The following is a 19,253-nucleotide window of genomic DNA, read 5'->3' as shown; positions in this document are numbered from 1 at the left end:
CAACTCTGGCTAGATTTCACCGTGTTAACTCCAAACTTGTTGCAGTCCGCCCTCATCATTCTTCCTTCAGCCAAGATGCGGCTGACACTCATGTTTGTGTGGAAGCAGAATAATAATCAAATAATAAGAAGAAGCTGCTGCATATGTCTCTATGCTTGCATCCAAAGCCTTGAGTGAAGGCGTATCATGAAGGGGAGAAGTTGCCAGGTTCCATATTTCATAAACTGTTTCTGTTGGGACTCAACTGGATGGCGTAATGCCCAAAGCTTCTGACCACAGATGTGCTTAATGCCACAATTTCTGCCATGCAGTGAGAGGCGTTTTAGTACCAAATGTTTCCCTCCTACATGCACTCTGGACTGGAAACACTGAGAGCTACTTTTTAGGATCTGATTGAATGTGACTTTGTAAAGAGCCTTGAGATGACGTGTTGTGAACTGGCGCTATAGAAATAAAATCTAATTGAAGTGAAAACATTTTAGTGTGGTTATTGTGGAGCATTACCTGATCACTGCTTGTTCCACAGGCTAAAAAACATTCTTTGGGGATTTAACAGGACATGAAGTTTCTTTTTCTTTGTCTCTATGTAACTATAAATGTCATCAAATAGTCGGCTTTTATCACTTCCATGCGTTTCATATTCCACATGACATAAATGTCTTAATGTGGGCGTGGCCAGCAGATTTTGTAGCATCTCCCTAAACAGAGCTTAGACACTGAAACAAGGTTTACCACTTTGCAATATACTCTAGTTGCATATTCTATATATTAGCTCTACATGGCAATATTTAGCCCTAAAATCCCTGCCTGGTCCTACCTGATGCCGTCAGTATTTGTTCACCCAGAGCAACTCTTTCCTTTTCCATGTTCTTTTTGATGTAGAAAAGCTGATGGCTGGAATATTTGGAAAAGCTTTCCTCACTTCCCTTGTGATCTAAAAAAAGGCAGAATATTAATTTTGTATTATTTGTAATATTCAATAGTTTGTTTCTGTTGTAGTTCCATATTTCTGCCAGCAGGGAGCGTATTCACAACTACAAGCTCTACGCGCTTCTTCTTTTGTCTTTTTTCTCTTTGCGCTGATGCCGTTACTGCAGTTTAGAGAGAGTTAGAACAGGAGGCGTCAATATAACTAGTTACTAAGTAAATACTGATTAAAACTGTGTTATATCTTGAGTTATTGATCCTAGGAGATTATCTGCACCTGCCAGGAGGGTTTCTGGTTGCGGGACATCACCGTGTTGTTGTGTTTTGTCGAGTGAAAACTGCGGTGAGTAATGATGATTAGCGCTTAGCATAGCATGCTAACTACTGCTGATTCTGGCTGATTGCTCACTGATTTCATGGAGAAAGTATCTTTGTTATATTGTTATGCTTGGAGACGATGTTTAAAACCAGCTGGAGACAGATGAAGGTATATGAGTGAATTGAGGATGTAAAAAATTGTGTTTTGTGTAAATTATCTGTGTTAATTGAGCTATTGCTGCATGTGATTTGTACTATTACTATATGCCAACTAATGCTATATAGTTAAGCGAGCTGGTTTTATGAGCTAAAACAAGCAACAGTGTGCTTTTGAGTTATTGAGAGACAGTAATTTAATGAATGATTAACAAACATGATTGAAATGTGATTTAAAATAATTCATATACACCATTTTGTGTGTGTGGGCTGTTTAAAAATTAATTTTATAGCTCTATGTGATACTTTGTCAATTTGAATGGTTCACGTTCATTGATTTAAGATTAAAAAGAGGATAAATACTGTACAGTTGATTTGGGTAAATGTATAAAAAGAGAAAGAGATTAATGTAAAAGCTGCTGCTCTATGCAGGTTGTTTTTTTGTATGAGTCGGTTTTGATCACTGATCTCTATTATACACTGGAGTGCTAATAGCCGCTGTTAGAACGAGTCGCTGTGAAGCCACCAGCCGCCATATTGGTACTCCCTATTTTCCTCCAGTAACTAGGGAATATGTGCGCTACAGCATCGAATAACGAGGATTTTCTCATGTTCAGGGGGGCTTAAAACTTTTAAAATGTCAAATGCCATATACTTTTATGTTATGTTCTAAAACTATCAAGTACTGAGAAAGTCATCAATAAATGTCACTACACTGAAAAATAAAATGTTACTGTGTGTAGTTTAGTGCTAAAAATCACATTTCTTAATGGAACACATTTAGTTTTAATAAAAGCTACATTATTAAATGTGTTTATGGGGATTATCTGTATTTATGGGGCTGCAGGTTCTGGTCCTGCTGGGCTCCAAGTCTGAGCTTCTGCTGCAGCCACAGCATCTTCTCCATCCGCATCCTGAGAGTGGAGGACGGCGAGCCGCCACCAGTCCACGCCGTCAGCGCGTGAGTAGCCGGCGCCACCTCAGCGTCTCTGAGCGTCTGCTGTGCTAACGGTGTTAACGTCCCGCAGGTTGTGTCTGTGCCACCTGGCAGGCTCTGAGCGCAGCTCCAGGACCCAGAACAAAGGAGAGGACCTGAAGGAGGCTGGAAACATCAACGCCTCGCTGCTCATTCTGGGCAAATGCATCAAGGCTCTGCAGCACAACCAGCACACCAGGTAGGACCTTCATGGTTCTGGGAACCAGTTCTGGTCCTGGAGCGTCCTGAGTGACCCGCTGTCTGCTGCCTCCAGGCTCCTGCAGCACGTCCCATTAAGGGAGAGCAAGCTGACCCACTACCTGCAGGGCTTCTTCTGCAGCAGCAGCAAGGCCTGCATGGTGGTCAACGTCAGCCAGTGTGCCTCCATGTACGACGAGACCCTCAACGTCCTCAAGTTGTTGAGCCTTAAGTTCTGATATCCAGTTAGAACATCAGTTCACTCCCAAACATTTAGCACTGCTGTCTTTGTAAAATGAACTGAGCAGCAATCTAATCACAACGGGGAAGCAGCCATTATGTTTTTGACTCAGACGATTCATCAGCCTACCTTCCCTAAGATCACCGCTGCATGACTGAAGAACTTCCCCTGGAGCCGCAGCACCAGAGCGCTCTGAGGTCTCGGTAGAGCCGCTTGATGTAGTCAGGATCCAGCAGAGTGAACGCTGGACTTGCTTTGGCTTGAACGGACATCAGCCTCCATGAATACCAGGTCATCCATGTTGCTGTTCATTAACACCGTGCTAACTTTTCCACTGTGGAGGCTCGCCTTGGTACATTCACATAGCAGAGCCGTCCGCACCAAGTGACGACCCAAGATGGTTTAAAATGTCCTGGTAAGTTCTAAGAGGCCACTTCTTCATGTCATCCTCTCAGTCATGAATAGTTTAAGGCTGCGGCGCTGACCTGCCACTTCCATCGCTCTGCAATTATTGGAAATGTTGCTGCAACAGTTTATCATTTCAGTCAAGCTGATGTTATTTGGCCGAGGGAAGCGCTGAAACGGAAGTGGAGCACAAAAAAAACAGAAGTTGGACCCAGAGTTACTTCCTTGTTCAAAAATAAGGTGGATAGAACAGAGAGAAATGTGAAAGGTAGTTTGTTGGCTTTGTTTCAGGTGGAGGTTGTGATCTCCAGGCTCCTCCCCGTCGTTCCTCCTGCTTCCTGCAGCAGGAAGACGCTGCAGAGCAGCAGCAGCTCCCTGACCGGCTGGGAAGCCAGTCTGGAAGACCTTCAGGTGGGAAGGAGTCGCCTTTAGCCGTGTAGCTGCTGACGTCTCAGTCATCCCTGATATCTAAAACATCCGTCCAGCAGGGTGAAGACCAAGACTCCAGTCTGATGGAGGACAGCATGGAGGAGACGGCTGACAAGGTGAAGAAGTCGTCATTAATAAGAGGCTTCACCAGGTCAGTGGTTTTAGCTGCTCCACATTTCTCCTGACATGAATCCACCTGCTGGGTTTCCTGCTGGAGGCGGCGCCACGTTTACCTTCATTCTGACGTCAGAACCGCAGCTTCGTCCCTCCTCCTCTTCATCAGCTGCTGCTGCAGATTTCTGCAGGAAACCAAGCAGCTTGTGGTCGGCTCTGCATGTCCAGGTCCCAGCCTCTGATATCGTATTTACTTAGTCATAATGATAATGATGAGAATAGCAACAATAATAATAACGAGAACAAATCGTATTTAAAACTCCATCCCAGTTTTCTCTGGCGATGGATTAAAGCTCCAAATGCAGCTTTGATGTTTGATTCTGTTGCTGCTCGGTTGGAGAAAACAGGAAGAACGATCGTTTTAGTTTAAAATCAAGTTTGACTGTCAAAATAATTTCTTGTTTAAAGGAAGCGGTCCGATAAAAGCCCGTCTCTAGTTCCTAGGCTGGGCTTTTCCTGCTGGACCCGATGGATGGAAAGAGATTTTGGACCTGACCTTGAACCTTGACCTTTGGCCTCAGACTTCCCTGACCTGATGAGACCGTCAGAGAGCAGTTCTGATTGGCTGTCAGTGAAGCTCTGTAAACATATTGACTTGATCTACTTTAGTCCTCTTTCTATTAAATACTGACGTAAATCTATCTGCAGCCAGTTGAGTTTCATCTTTTTCTGCCGGATTTGATCCACCAGACAAACTGTTTCTGTCTCCTGATTTATGGACTGATAGAAAGAAGCTATTTAGTGCCTGACATCACAGCATTGTGAAATGACACAATGTGTTTCTTAGGTAGAACTTTTGCTTACTAACCAGAAGCTTCTAGTAACTCTGGTTGACATTGACAAATGTCACAATGCTCCTGTATTTGTCAAAATTCACCTGTAAAAAATACCAGTTAGAATGCAACAATTGTCATTTCTGACTTAAAAGGACAAAAATACCCATGGACAACATCTACTAAATTACATAAATAATTACACTTGTAAAATAAATATATTGAAATTAAACATATCTTAAATAATGACATCAACAGATATTTAAAAATTCAAATCCATACTTGAGTCTTTCTCTAATGTCTTGCTAATAGATGCATATTTCTTTCAATGTCGACCATGCAGACGAATCACCATGGAATAGTTTCACCAGTGAACTTTACCCATCATCACCTGTGGGTGGAGCTAATGAGGTTCTTAAATTTATCTTTAGAACGCTGTCCACACCTAGTTTCTTTCACCAACCAGTACCTCAATAACTTCTTTGGATCAATGGTCAGTGAATTACAGAGCCGGTCCAGCTTTGTCCACCGGTCCAGAAAACCACCTTCAGAGTCCCTCAGCAGCTTTTCTCCCACAGTCTGACCTGATGGGTCCCAAACGGTCCTCCAGATCCAGAACCATGTTAGCGATCCTGATGACTAACAGGACGAGGCGCTGCTGGACGTCCACCTGCTGGAGGATCTCTGCAGCAGAGCGCAGGCCGTCGTCCTGAGGCGTCGTGATCAGGAACAGAGGATGAATGCAGGAGAGACGAGCGGAACCACAGGATGAGGAAGAACAGATGTGAGGAAGATGAGGGAGAGGAAGGGTGGCGGTGAAAGTGGGCCTCATCCATGTGGGAGCTCAGGAAGTCTTTGAGAACGGCGGTGAAGCAGGAAGTGCTGATGTGTGGTGTGAATGATGGAGAGGCGGCCATGATGCAGTTTTAGCATCACTTCCCTCACATCTGGGCCCTTTGTGCCGTCTGAGCTGCTCTGCCTTCCTCTTCATCATCTGCATCCATTACTAACCTCCTCCAGACTAAACGCTGAGGTCCATGAACCACCCAGACGGGTCAGCAGGGTCTCACTCGTCCAGCCGGGTCCGCTTTCAGACGTTTAAAGGTTTTAGTTCAGGTTTCATGTCGTCTCTCTGGGTTTTAAAGTCCGTTACAGGATGCTGAGTTACAGAAGCGCCTAATTCCCACAAATGGAATAAACTAATTGATCTTAACCCCAGTTTAACTTTGCTGCAGCAACACGGTTCACAGATTGTCTGAAATCGTCAGTAAAGAGAAGATGAAGCTCAGCTTTGGTTCCTAAATCTGCGTCTGAAGGAAGAGTTGGGGACCAAAGTGCTTTGGACCGTTTACAGCACCGAGACGGTAGAAACCTAAAAACAGAGCCGGTGTCAGCTGCTGAGCACGGTGGAGGACGGGTCATGGTTGGGCCTGTTTAGCTGCCTCAGGACCCGGGTCACTGAGCAGAACCAGATCTGAGTCCGTCTGTCTGAAGCTCGGTCCAGAATCACGTTGGTGGAGCCAGACGTTTATTTCAGGGGTGGGTCGGTTTTATTAGAAGGTCCGTTTACTAATGAAGGAAAATATTCTGTTCCTGTAACCTGGTACCTAAACACTGCAACAAGGAACAAAAAGTAAAATGAGTTTATTTCTCCTTGATCTGAGCAGCTAAATAATCTGATCTGCAGATGGAATCAGAATTTTAACCCCTAAACTAAGATATTCAGATTTACTGCACTAGAAATAAGACGATGGAGATGAGTTGGATTCTAAGTTCTGCTGAACTTGGACGGGTCCAGTGGTTGTCTGGGCTTCTGTTGCCTTTCTGGTACCAGTCTGCCGGTTCTCCTCTGATATCGAGACAGTTTCAGTCACAAACTCTCCTCAGAAGTTTGTCTCTCGGTGCCTGAATATTCTGGGTCGGTGCTGTTCTGTTGGTTCTACTGCGGCGCTGACCCGCTGTTCCTATTACAGCTTTGTTGTTCTGGCTAAAAGCAGCATTAGAGAAACTCTCTGCTTTTCCAGATTTGAACCTGCAGCTGTTTAAGTTGGTTCTGAAGGTTCACCTGGACCCAAACCTGGAACCCTGCAGCTTTAGGGACCGGTTCTGGGTCCATTAGGTCCAGCCACACTAGAAAACAGGAAACGGGTCACACACAAACACCAGCATAGATGGTAAAGCTCCATCTCCCCGTCTGGACCGACCCGTGTCCCGTGAACCCGTTCATCTGGAGCGACCCTGAGATGGAAGCGGGCCTCGCCTTTATCTGGGCCGGCAGTCAGAACCCATCTGTTCCTCAGAACCTCTGGTTCTGAAGTCCATTCTCACTGTTATGGTTTCATTTCCTTCCAGACCGTCAGGGTCAGGCCGGGTTTATCTGGACCTCTGGGTGCGTTTGGAGCGGCTCTGGTACCAGGACGGCCTCGGTGGCCTCTCAGCCTGAGGAGGAAACAAACAGTTCTGGTTCTGGTCGGAGAAAAACATGCAGCCGGTGCTGAGAGGTGCTCCACGGTGGCATTATGATCCGGTTATTCCTGACATGTTTCAACAAGCCGGGTCAGACGGGCCTGCAGAACATCAGCAACATGTCAGAGTTCCTGCCTCTCCACCGGTTCCCTGCATGAAACAGAGACTCCTCCATCCATCCAGACTGCTCAGCTCTGCAGGGAACCGGACCCAGAGGGTGCGATCCGGACCGGGTCAGAACACGGCGTGTTTGTCTGATGGAGCCATCACAGCTAAATGCTTTAGTGATCAAACACCAGCGAGGCTCCTAATGAGGCCCGGCTTCAGGAGACGATGTGTGATTGGGTTATTGATGCTGTGTCAGCTGGTACCAAATGTTCTGATCCGCTCCAACAGGCCCGTAGGAGCTGCTTTAGATCATCAGAGGGTTGAGAATCCGCTGCTGGCGGCTCGCTGCTACAGGAAACACTGAGATGCATAAAAAGGGTCTGAATGCAGCGTTTAGCAGCGAGCAGGACCGGCCCGGTTCGGTCCAGATACACACCGGGGATGGAGGCCCAGACGATTCGGACCTGGACCTGCAGCAGATGGTGGCAGTCAGGACGGTGACTGAAGGTTTTAAATGATTTACTGCAGACGTGATGAATGTTTTCCACGTAAAACGTTCAGGACTGAGGTTCCTTCAGGAGAACCGTTGGTCCGGACCGTCTAATGGTCCAGAAGTCAGAACCCGGTTTTTCTCCTGATAAACCATTATTGTCATGATTTTCATTCAGACTGCAGGTAATTCCTCAGAAAAAGCCTCATCAGCAGCTTTAATCTGACTGCAGCTTCCTGTCAGCGGTTATCAGCACTAAATGGACTTCTCCCCAGGACCCGTCAGGTTCTGATGGGTCCGAGCTGCAGGTGGATGAATTCAGCCAAACTGGATCTGCTTCAGCATTTAGAGCAGGGGGGTCCAAAGGGTGGCCCGGGGGCCATTTCTGGCCCCTGGACTGATTTTGTGTGGCCCATAACTGAAACAATTATTTGACGCAGCAGCACATCTGAATGATGAAGACTTTTTATTCTTAATTAGGGCAAAATTGTCATAGATAAGTTAACATTTGAGAATGTTGGGCAGAACACAATGACCCTAACGACTCCCCATTGAAAAGATGTGGACCAGTTTCGGTTCAGTTTGCATGTTATCTAAGCCATAACAAGACCTTTTTTGGGCAATAATATAAAGCTTGGAACGCCACATTACTCCAGACTTTTTAAATTGAGAAAGCTTCCTGGATGGGAAGCTAAACGTCTTCAAACTTCAGAAAAAAGTCCAGTTGTTTTGTTTTTTAACTTTTTTGGGATGTTTTTAATGTTGATTTTCCTTTCTGACTGACATTCCCTCTAAATTAGGGGTTAAAGCAAAAATAATCAATTTGACTGAATTTGTTTTTCTAGTCAGCCCATCTATTACCGGGCCGTGGACATCATGCCACATTAATTACCTCATGTGCTTATTGTGCAAAGTACACTTTAACCAAATCTGGTACTTTTAAATTATCCGTTGACCATTCCTGTATCTCTCCACCTTTCAGCTTCAGAGCCTTGGTGTCATCCTGGACAGCCTCTCCATCCTCTCCTTCACTTTCCACATCCAGAACATCACCTGGTTCACTTTCATCTCTGCAGCATCAACTTCTTCCTTCACACTTTTAACTAAATGGTTCAGTCCACTCACCGCTCCACTTTATAATTTCAGCTCCCTTCCCTCCCTGTCCCTCAGAAAACCTCCATAAACTATGACTAGTACCAAAGACAGCAGCTTTCATCACTACATTATCTACTTCACACCTGTATTCACATTCAGGATAAATTAATCCTATGATCATACAAGGCCAACCCCAACCTGGACAATGCAGGACACATAACCAACACTATGATGACGTCCTACATTTTAATTTAACACAGATCTCACATTACAAAAATCAGTCTCTGCTTTGCCCCCCCTCACAACCCTTTATCAGACAAAAACATGCTTTTAAAGATGAACACTTTTTAATCAGAAAAATTTTATTAAAGTTTTGCATAAATTTAAACATTGTTGAAGGTAATCTTGGCTGCTGTACATTTCTGTCTGGCAGATGTTTTTGGGTTGAAGTAAAATAAGTCCATAGATCCACAGGAGGCTTTTTAACATGTTTCTGCTACGACTCACTTCTATAATGTTGCTTCACATCGCGCTCCACTCCGTATAAAAATAAAAAATAACTTTATAAAAGCTCTCTGAAAATCGTCTTTCTCTGGCCTCACCCAATTACATCCTGTTCTCCAGTCCATGTTTTAGCTGCAGTTTATTTTTTTAAATTTTTTGACGCAGTTTCCTTAATAATCTGTAAGCATCTTCTTATGATTCCGGGTCCGTTTCCTGTGGCTTCACCACGGCCCGTCTCCCCAGTCCAGGAATTTGGTCACAAAGGAAGAAACAATTATCAGAGATCAAACACTTTAACATTTATTTCATTCTGGAATTCCAAAAAGGGAGACAACACTTACAAACTTTTACCAACACCTTCATGTAGCCTATTACCCCCGAAGCGTCTTCTGCGCGGTCCTAAGCTGTTATCTCATCATCCAACCCCAAACATGTCCTTTTAACAACACCTCAAGAACTCCCAAAGGGGTTGGTTTAACAACCCTGCAGACATTCAGTCTCCAGCAGACATATGCTTTCTGACACTTCAGCCATTAGTTGTAAGTAATTGACCTGGCCAGTTTCTAGTTCAAGATAACATTGAGAATCATGAGATAGTTCTGAAAACCGTATAGTATTCTGCGAACCCCCCATAAATAACTCCTGTACTGGTCTGCACCTGGAGTCTTAGTGGAACTATTAACATAAAAATTATTATATATTTTCCATAACAATCAAGGGCGGAGATTAGGGTAGGGAATTGAAAAGATTTTCACGATTCTGATTCCCTTATCGATTCTGTGAAACGATTCGATTCCTTTTCGATTCTCTTTTCGATTCCAATTTGGGGAAAACAGGATAACAAACAGTTGATGATGAGCATCAACTTTGTTTACTTAACTATCACACGACCTTACAAACTAACAAGGTCAAGATGTCCACCAAAAATGTGCAACTGGAGTAACATTTATATTTGTTTAAATAAAAAAAGGAATATAAGAACAAACTTAAATACAGTAGATGAGTTGTTTAGAATACAAGAAAATGTAAGTTTGTTGTGACAGTTGCTTATTAATCTCCCTTTAGATAACCTCAGTCATCTAAATCTAACAGAGAAGGCATCCGTTTAATGAAAAAGCATTACTGTACAATTTTGGGAAATAAACTCATCTCCCCCTGATTTAAATAAACGACCGCCACCTTTCTCTCGCTCCCTGAACTGTGGAGCAAATTTGTAGCATGTTTCGTTACATCCATTGCAATAGCTAGAATCATGTAAGAATTCCAGCTACCAGTAGTTCTAATTAAACATGCTACCAATGAAGGGCTGGATTAACGAGAAAGGCACAATCCCTTAATAACCCGAAAGAGAGGTAGGAAATTGGTTTATTTCCAGAAATGGCATATGATTTACTAGGAACCAGCCAGTGATGTAAAACTACTTACCACCAGAGTTGCCTTCCATGCTGGTCGTAACTTTAGCTTCTTTCCGGTAAGAATCAAAAACACGGCATTCATTAAATTGTATGCCATATTGTGTGCGCAGGTGTTTCTGCCTGTTGGATCTATTTCCTCTCGCGGATGTATATGCCATTTTGCAATGATTGCAAAGCGCCTCGTTGCCATCTTTCTCTTCCTTAAAATGAAACCAAACTTTCGACCGCTTCCCCCGTTGGGGCGGCATTTTTTTGTTTGGTTTTTCGCCTGGTCACGTCGTACTTGCTCACTGAATGCCGTGTGCGTAACTTACGTAAAAAACGTGATGTAACTTGCGTAAAAACGTGACGTAACTTGCGTAACTTGCTCAGAGCCGCAGTACGACGGAATCGAAAAGAGAATCGTTTAGCAAGCTGCCAAACGGTGCCACGGAATTGAAAAACACGGAACCGGTTCTGAACAGGAACCGGTTTTCGATTCCCATCCCTAGCGGAGATCCATCGCAGCGATGGAGAACTTTAACCCTGCTCTAAATGCACCTTTTTCTCAGAGACATGAATTACCTGACACAGTCGACCAATAGGAGACAAAGACACTTCACTTGAATTGCTGCTGGCGGTGGTCAGAGGGCCCGGTGGCGCCGATGTGTGGCAACCTGGCCTCTGTCAGTCTGGCCCAGGGCTAACAGGTACCTGAAGCTGAAAATGTGGGACTGTCCCTTTAAGAGGAGCAGCAGGACGCCGTGCACGCTGCGGCTCTGTGTGCGCGTTCACACGTTTTCTGTGTAAAACTAAAAGTCCACAATAGGAAGAAGTTGTGATGTGGAAATGTTCCATGTGGTTCTGTTGTTGGTGTTGGTTCAGCTTCTGGTTTGGTGCCGCAGGAGTTTAGCTAGAAAAGTAAAAACTGGTCTTCAGTCTGTCCAAGTCAGCAGTTTGGAAGTAAAGAAGCTGATTTTAGTCCCAGACTGTCAGCGTCGGCTCTTCTTTCATTCTCAACGTGTTTTCAAGGTTTGGAAAGATGGAGCAGAAATATCATTTCATCATTGCTTTGAGTTTCTGCTGCTGATTTATTCAACTAAAGAACAAAATCTGTAATTTAAAAACATGTCAAAAAGAAGATGGAAATGTTTTACTGGAAATTAGGACTTTTTGAAAGTCACTGTCGATAGAAAAAATCTGTTTTTTGAAACAAGCGTCAGAGTTTTATTGAAATATTGAAAATTCATCAGAGGAACAGAAGAGAATGAGCAGCAAATTAATCAAACAGAAGAAGAAGAAAATCTGTTTATTTCTCATTAAAACACATGAAGTAGAACTGCAGCAAATATACAAAAGGAAGATTTAACATGTGAATGTAAAAAGTGTTTAGAAAAATAGGAGCCGACAGAAACAGATAATGTCCAGAGATTGAGAAAAACTGGCCAACATTTCAATGAAATCTGACTGAATGGAAGTAAAAAACCAAGAGAGAAAGTCAACATGCTGATATTCAGAGTGAAGCTTTGACTGGAAACAGGCAGAAAAAAAACATGTGGATCCTGGAATAATCCCAGCTTCCATCTTTAAAGGACTGGAAGAGGAAGAAGTTTCCAAGGAATCATTTAGAAGAGTTTCACAAAGAAACAGATTGAATCCATGAATGTGAAAACGTGTTTCTGAGTGAAAGAGACAGACAGACATGAACAGACTGAACTATCTGTTCAACAGGGAGAGGCTTTCTCTGACAGGAGAAGACTCTTTAGACTCAATCAGCACAAAAACACTGAGGAACCAGAACCAAACCAGGACCGGAAACGAAACCCAGGATACAGAGGTTCAGTGAATGTGGTGTTGAAGGTGTGGAGGTGGATCAGTGAGTCAGAGGAGACTCTGTAGAAGGACAGAATACCAGCAGGACAGTCCACATACACTGCTGCTCTGTTGGAGATGGAGGAGGAGGAGATAAATGTTTTTCTGTTATTGTGCCAGACAGAGTAACCATCATCACAACATCTCAGACTCCAGGACTGATCATTCAATCCAAACCAACAGACTTCACTGTCTCCTCTCCTCTTGATTCTTCTATAATTCACTGATATATAAACGTCTCCTCTCCACTCGACCTCCCAGTAACAGCGACCAGTCAGACCAGTTCTACACAGCAGCTGAGCAGCATCAAATCTGTCTGGATGATCAGGATATGACTGCAGCTCCTCCACAAATGTCACCTTCCTTTTGTCTTCAGACAGTTTGAGTTTTCTGCTCACTGTGTTTGTGTCGATTGTGAGTTGACAGGAATCTGATGAGAGAACAAAGACAATCCAACTGCAGTTATTGATCATTTATTGACACTTTGATGATGACTCCTGAATGAGTGATGGACAGTTTGAAGATGGTTGAATGGCTGCTTTGTTGTCATGAATCAAATGAAAAACACACTTACACCTCCATGGACCTGGTGTCAACCATCGGACTCCAGCAGGCTCCACCCTGAAAGGAGGAGGGGGTCAGACCATCAGTCTCTTTCAGCAGCAAACATGGACATTACATGTCTCTCAGACACACATTGTCCTCCACTGAGAAATGACCAGTCCAACATTTGGACATGTCCACTTGTTGTAAACAAGACACCAACTCTGGATCCCTGTTCCATCCACACTCCCACACACAGATGGAGGAATGAAAGACTAAATAGCCCTGTGGAAATCTGCTGTGGCCACACTGGAAGATCCAGAAATACAAACATTAAAAAGGAGAAGCTGCATCACATTCAACAAAGAGTTCAACAAGAATCAAACATCTGATCTCTGAGCTCAGACTCACAAACCAGGGAGAGGCTTCCATCATTGCAGACCTCTGACAAACACCCCCAACCTTTCAGCTCTTATTCTACCAATCAGCACCACCAGGTGGCTCTGCACACATTTACAATGAGACCAAGAAGAAGATGCAGCTTCCTGCAGCTGCAGTAATGGCTTGTGAAAGTGTCCAAGGAGCCTCTGGAACAAGGCCCCCAGCAGATAAAACAGTCCAGAGAGTCTTTGTTTGCATCTTTCCACACAGATTTCCAACCTGCTTTGAGAGGGAAATGAAGTCCCGTTCTACTGATGATAACATGCTCTGATATCACAGATCAGGAGCTGCTGGACTTCTACATTTCCAGCATGGAGGACATAGAAGATCTCAGCTCTGATGAGGAGCTCACCTGCCTTCAAACTGATTCAGGCTCAGAGAAATATTTCCAGATGAAGTCAGACTAAAATGTTGGATTGTCACGCTGCTGCAAGCAGACAGGCCAAGAAGAAAGCTTCAAGTTCTTGTCCTGTTCAGCTTTATGTTCCTGTCAGAGACTTCAGCTTCTCATGAGGAGAACAACTAAAGCCTGGAACAGACTGTCACAAACATCCTGACATTTCTTCCCTGAACAAAGGTCTGCAGCATCTTAGCTTCATCTATGGAAAGATCTTCTCTAAAGGGGGCGGGGCCTGGATTGGAGGTCCAAGTAGGAGCTTCCAGAAACAAACCTTGGGAACCTCTGGATTAGCACATGTCCATGGGATTACTGCTTTAATCAGTGGATTCATTGATAGAAGACATTATGAATAAAATATCTGAGAGCTGCAGTTCCATTTTGCTGGAAATCAGTTAGAAGTGAAGAATTTCATCATTTCAGATCCAATCTGTTCCTCTTCCATAGAAACAACTGAATTATTGAGCTGAACTGGTTCTGACGGTCTGGATGGTAAAAACCTCCATTGCTTTATGTCTCAATAGTTTTCAGAAAGAGTTGAATTGTTGCTGCATGAATGAAATCCATCATGACTTGGATCATGAATGATGGAGATATGCTCTGGCTTCATATTGAGCAGACCTCAGGCACCGTACCCCTGCACATCCTGCCGGTTCTAGACTATCAGTTTAAGGAGACAACAGAAGGGACAAGAAGAACACTTCAGCTATGGACCAAGATACAAAAAACGTTGGAACATCAACCTCCATCTCTCCCTGTCATCTACTGGATACATGACATCCTTTGCTACAAATAACCAGGGGTCACATTTATAAAGCTGGTGTACACCATTTTCTATGGGAAATCTGGGATATATTTTTTAAAAAAAACATACGGTAAAATGTGCAGTCCTCATGACAGTTCTGACCCCGGTCTTATGCTCATTTTGGAGAAAGGGGAAATTGGCAACAGATGGTAATGAATTGCAACCAAAATATATCATGATACCGCTAAGACGTTTAATTTCTTTCCATATCAGACCTTAAACATAGATCAATGTCATCATCAGCATTCAAAACTGCAGTGTTATTCATGCTTACACTGGTAACACATAACTGTAAAAAAGGAACTTTAAAACAAATAAAATGATTCAATCTAGCATGCATGTATTGTTGATCAGAATGCACAGCCACAAGAATTTCAACATGGACTACAGCTTCCATCTGACATTGAATACAAGAATATATTTTTTTCAGAGCTTATTTGGTTTTGTCCATGTCACCATGATGGGAAAAACAATAGGCTGACGAAATTAAATTTTAACACACATTGACATTCATGAGGTGCTTTGCTTTACCATTTATGGTTGAATCTGGATGTGTAGAGGAACATGAAGAGGAGAATGGGACGCAAATAATCAAGTACAGTATAAATCAAGTACAGTATAAATCGAAATTGCATGCTTCTCTGCGTGTGTATAGTTTTATAAATCTGAATATATTTGTCAAACACCACTTTCTTTTTCTTGCCATACTTTCAGTATGGATTCTATGCAATGTTTTATAAATGAGACCCCTTGATCCATTCATCCATCCATCCTCTTCCGCATATCCGGGGTTGGGTCGCGGGGGTAGCAGCTTCAGTAGGGAGGCCCAGACGTTTCTCTCCCCAGCCACTTGGGCCAGCTCCTCCGGGGGAATCCCAAGGAGTTCCCAGGGTAGCCGAGAGACATGGTCCTTCCAGCGTGTCCTGGGTCTCCCTCTGGGTCTCCTCCCGGTGGGACATGCTCTGAACACCTCACCAGGGAGGCGTCCAGGAGGCATCCTGACCAGATGCCCGAGCCTCCTCAGCTGGCTCCTCTCGATGTGGAGGAGCAGCGGCTCTACTCTGAGTCCACCCCGGATGAATGAGCTCCTCACCCTATCCCAGACACACTACGCAGAAAACTAATTTCGGCCACTTGCATCTGGGATCTCGTTCTTGGTCATGACCACAAGCTCATGACCATAGATGAGGGTAGGAACGTAGATCGACCAGTGAATGAAGCTTTGCCTTTTGGCTCAGCTCTCGCTTTACCACAACGGACCAGTACAGTGCCTGCTTCACAGCAGACACTGCACCAATCCACCCTTCGATCTCCCGCTCCATCTTCCCCTCATTTGTGAACAAGACCCCAAGATACTTAAATTCCTCCACTAGGGGCAGCACATCATCCTCAACCCAGAGAAGGCATTCTACCCTTTTCGGCTCAAGACCATGGTCTCAGATTTGGAGGCACTGATCCTCATTCCGGCCGCTTCACAATCGGCAAATGCTACAGTGAGAGCTATAGATCACACCCTGATGAAGCCAATAGAACCACGTCATCCCCAAATAGTAGAGACGCAATCCTAAGGCCACCAAAACGGATCCTCTCAACACCTATATGAACAGAAACTATAATTTCTGCCCATAAAGGTTATGAACAGAATCAGTGACAAAGGGCATCATTGGCGGAGTCCAACTCTCACTGGAAACGAGTCCGACTTGCTGCCAGCAAAGCAGACTAGGCTCTGACACCGGTCATACAGAGACCTAACCCTAATGGACAGATTACCTGCCCTATAACGTGTCCTACAACAGATGGCACTAGAGCACAGGGGAGGTGGTCTCCTGGCCCAGATTGACCTAGAGTTTGTTGTGCATCTAGTTACGCTTCGTAAATTGTTTGGGGAAACGAAGCTTCTTTCAGATATGCTGCAGTCATCAACTGTTGACCTCTCAAGAGCAGCAGATTTAGTAGAAGGTTTAGTTCAGACTTTGACAGATTTCAGGCAACAGTCCTTTTTTGACAACCTGTGGGATGAAGTATTAACCATCTGTGAGCTGTGTGATGCTGCCACCCAGTCGTTGGCAAAACGACAAAGAACAAAAAGTTCTAGACTCCTTGAGTACCACATACTAAGCTCTGTTGGTCAGAGGGAGCAAGTTTGGGATAAAGAAACTTATCGGTCCTCTTTCTTTTATCCTGTCATTGACTGCATGCTTAGTGAACTAAGCAGCGGTTTTTCAAAGACCAACTGTGAGCTGATGAGTTGTATCCAATCTCTTAACCCAAAGAGTGATGCATTTTTAAAAGACACAACTCTGTTTGAATTTGGCTGTCTTTATGATGCCAATATTGAGGCTCTGGGAGCTGAACTCCATCAGTTCAGAAGACTTTTAGAAACAAAACTAAAGAGTCACGAGATTGGAAACCCTTCGGATACAGTGGAGTTGATCCGTTTCATTGAGCCATACAAAGACGTATTCTGCCAGCTCTTTAGACTGTGCAAAATTGCTGTTGCACTCCCAGTGAGTTCTGTTCTGTTGAACAGATATCTCCTCTCCCAAAAGATGTTAAAGTTTTCTATGAAGGTTACAGTTGTTTGTTTGCATGTTTTTTCCAGCCATTTGTTTAGCATCAGAACTCTGGAGAAAATCTCGTCTCCACAATTAACGGGCACATGAGGGCCGCTGAGAAACACCTTGACATTAAGGCCATCAACTAGATTTAACAGACGAATGTAGTCCTCTTTCAATACTTCTGATTTTCTTATCCAGAGGACCTCGCCCAGTGCTTCAGCTTGTATTATGAGTTTTTCCAAGGTCGGGCGTTCTTTCAAGATCCTTGGAAGGATGTCTGATATATCAGACACCAGGCCACAGTTCCTGTTGTTATACATCAACACCTCTGTGTTTTTCTTGTTACAGAAATGTTTAAGCCCACTTACAGATCGATTGCATAATATCAGGGTCCTTGGCCCTGATACGGCATGTCTTTTCCTTGGTAGCTTAGTGTTTACATACCTCTGAATTTTGTTGCGATTCTCCTGGGTCACATCTTGGAGCGGAGCAAATCTGTTTCGTAACGGAATTCCAACAGTTCCAGCAGGCTTACTCCTATCATTTGTTGTGGGAACAGCCCGCTGTTGTTTCACTTGTTCTGGGACAGTTCTCTGTAGTATCGGCCAGTTTCCTTTGTCGAGGTGCGGGGTTCGTTGATCCTTTGGTCTTGCACCCAGAGTGGTCCAGGGATTCTCGTTTTCCTCAGGGATCTGTTTGTTCAGTGAGTTGCTGGGCTGGTGGTCGCCGTTTGGAGTCGCAGGCAGGGTTGTTTCATTTCCATACGCACCGTTTATATCATAGTTCAGTTTGAGTCTGCATATTTTGTGTTCTATAAACAGCAATCTTCTGCAGAAGCGTGTCAAGGTCCACTGTGGTGAAGGTAGGCATCTTTCCAAAAATAAATAAAAGGAAAATAAATAAAATAACTAAATCCAACTTTCTGTGGTTTTGGCAAAGAGATAAAAAGGAGATAAAAAGTAAAAGGCAGGAAAATGCAAGCAAGCAGGGAGCAGAGAAAAAAGCGTCCGAGCAGGCAGAGAGGCGGTAGAGAGGCCTGGTACTCCATACTTCCGGGGTACACCCCACAGGACCCCCCGAGGGGCATGGTCTAATGCCTTCTCCAGATCCACAAAGCACATGTAGACTGGTTGGGCAAACTCCCATGCACCCTCCAGGTTCCTGCTGAGGTGTAGAGCTGATCCAGTGTTCCACGGCCATGACGAAAACCACATTGCTCTTCCTGAATCCAAGATTTGACTAACGGATCCTCCTTTCCAGAACCCCGGAATACACCTTACCAGGGAGGCTTAAGAGTGTGATTCCTCTGTTGGAACACACCCTCCGGTCCCACCCCAGTCTTCCAATCTGAGGGAACTGCCCCCCATGTCCATCCAATGTTGCAGAGTTGCGTTAACCAACACAACCCGACAACATCCAGCCTTAAGGTACTCATACAACCCCAGGACCTTGCCACCGAGGAACTTTTTACCGACCTCGGTGACCTCAGCAGCAGAGATGAGAAAACCCGACCCAGAGTCCCCAGGCTCTGCTTCCTCAATTGAAGACGTGTTGGTTTCACTGAGACGTGGCTCTGTGGAGAAATCCCGGACGCCGCGCTGCAGCTGGACGGCTTCCAACTTCACAGAGCTGACCGCGACACACATCTCTCCGGCAAGGCGAAGGGTGGAGGGATCTGTTTCTACATCAACAGCGGCTGGAGCAACAACGTGTCAGTGATCCAGCAGCACTGTTCTCCTGACCTGGAATCCTTCATCATAACCTGTAAGCCTTTTTATTCACCCCGCGAGTTTGCTTCATTCATTCTGGTCGGTGTTTACATCGCGCTGAACGCAAACGTGCAGGTCGCACAGCGCACGCTCGCAGACCAGATACTGAATGTGGAGCAGAGAAATCCAGACTCTTTAGTTATTGTCCTTGGTGACTTTAACAAAGGAAACCTCACCCACGAACTTCCTAAATATAAACAGTTTATTAAATGCC

The 19,253-nt window shown here is 44.4% G+C and overlaps 1 protein-coding gene, 1 long non-coding RNA gene and 1 pseudogene across 7 annotated transcripts in view; 2 read left to right on the top strand and 1 right to left on the bottom strand.

Annotated features, from left to right (window-relative positions):
- The window catches only part of LOC118561874, a 951,216-nt pseudogene that overhangs the window by 84,181 nt on the left and 847,782 nt on the right, over positions 1–19,253 (bottom strand).
- The window catches only part of LOC118561876 (kinesin-like protein KIF20B), a 366,850-nt gene that overhangs the window by 261,509 nt on the left and 86,088 nt on the right, over positions 1–19,253 (top strand). The window lies entirely within an intron of this gene.
- Positions 1,216–4,711, top strand: LOC118561883. Of its 6 annotated transcripts, XR_004930327.1 has the most exons (7): positions 1,216–1,270; positions 2,249–2,362; positions 2,430–2,576; positions 2,652–3,231; positions 3,513–3,632; positions 3,710–3,992; positions 4,233–4,711. It is a non-coding gene; the product is annotated as an uncharacterized LOC118561883 (long non-coding RNA). The 6 variants fall into 6 exon arrangements; XR_004930331.1 differs by having other exon boundaries at positions 2,453–2,576; positions 2,652–3,632; XR_004930329.1 differs by lacking the exon at positions 2,652–3,231.

Source organism: Fundulus heteroclitus, unplaced genomic scaffold (genome assembly GCF_011125445.2).
Source record: "Fundulus heteroclitus isolate FHET01 unplaced genomic scaffold, MU-UCD_Fhet_4.1 scaffold_75, whole genome shotgun sequence".
Lineage (NCBI taxonomy): Eukaryota > Metazoa > Chordata > Actinopteri > Cyprinodontiformes > Fundulidae > Fundulus > Fundulus heteroclitus.
This window is presented reverse-complemented; position numbering and strand designations above follow the sequence as displayed.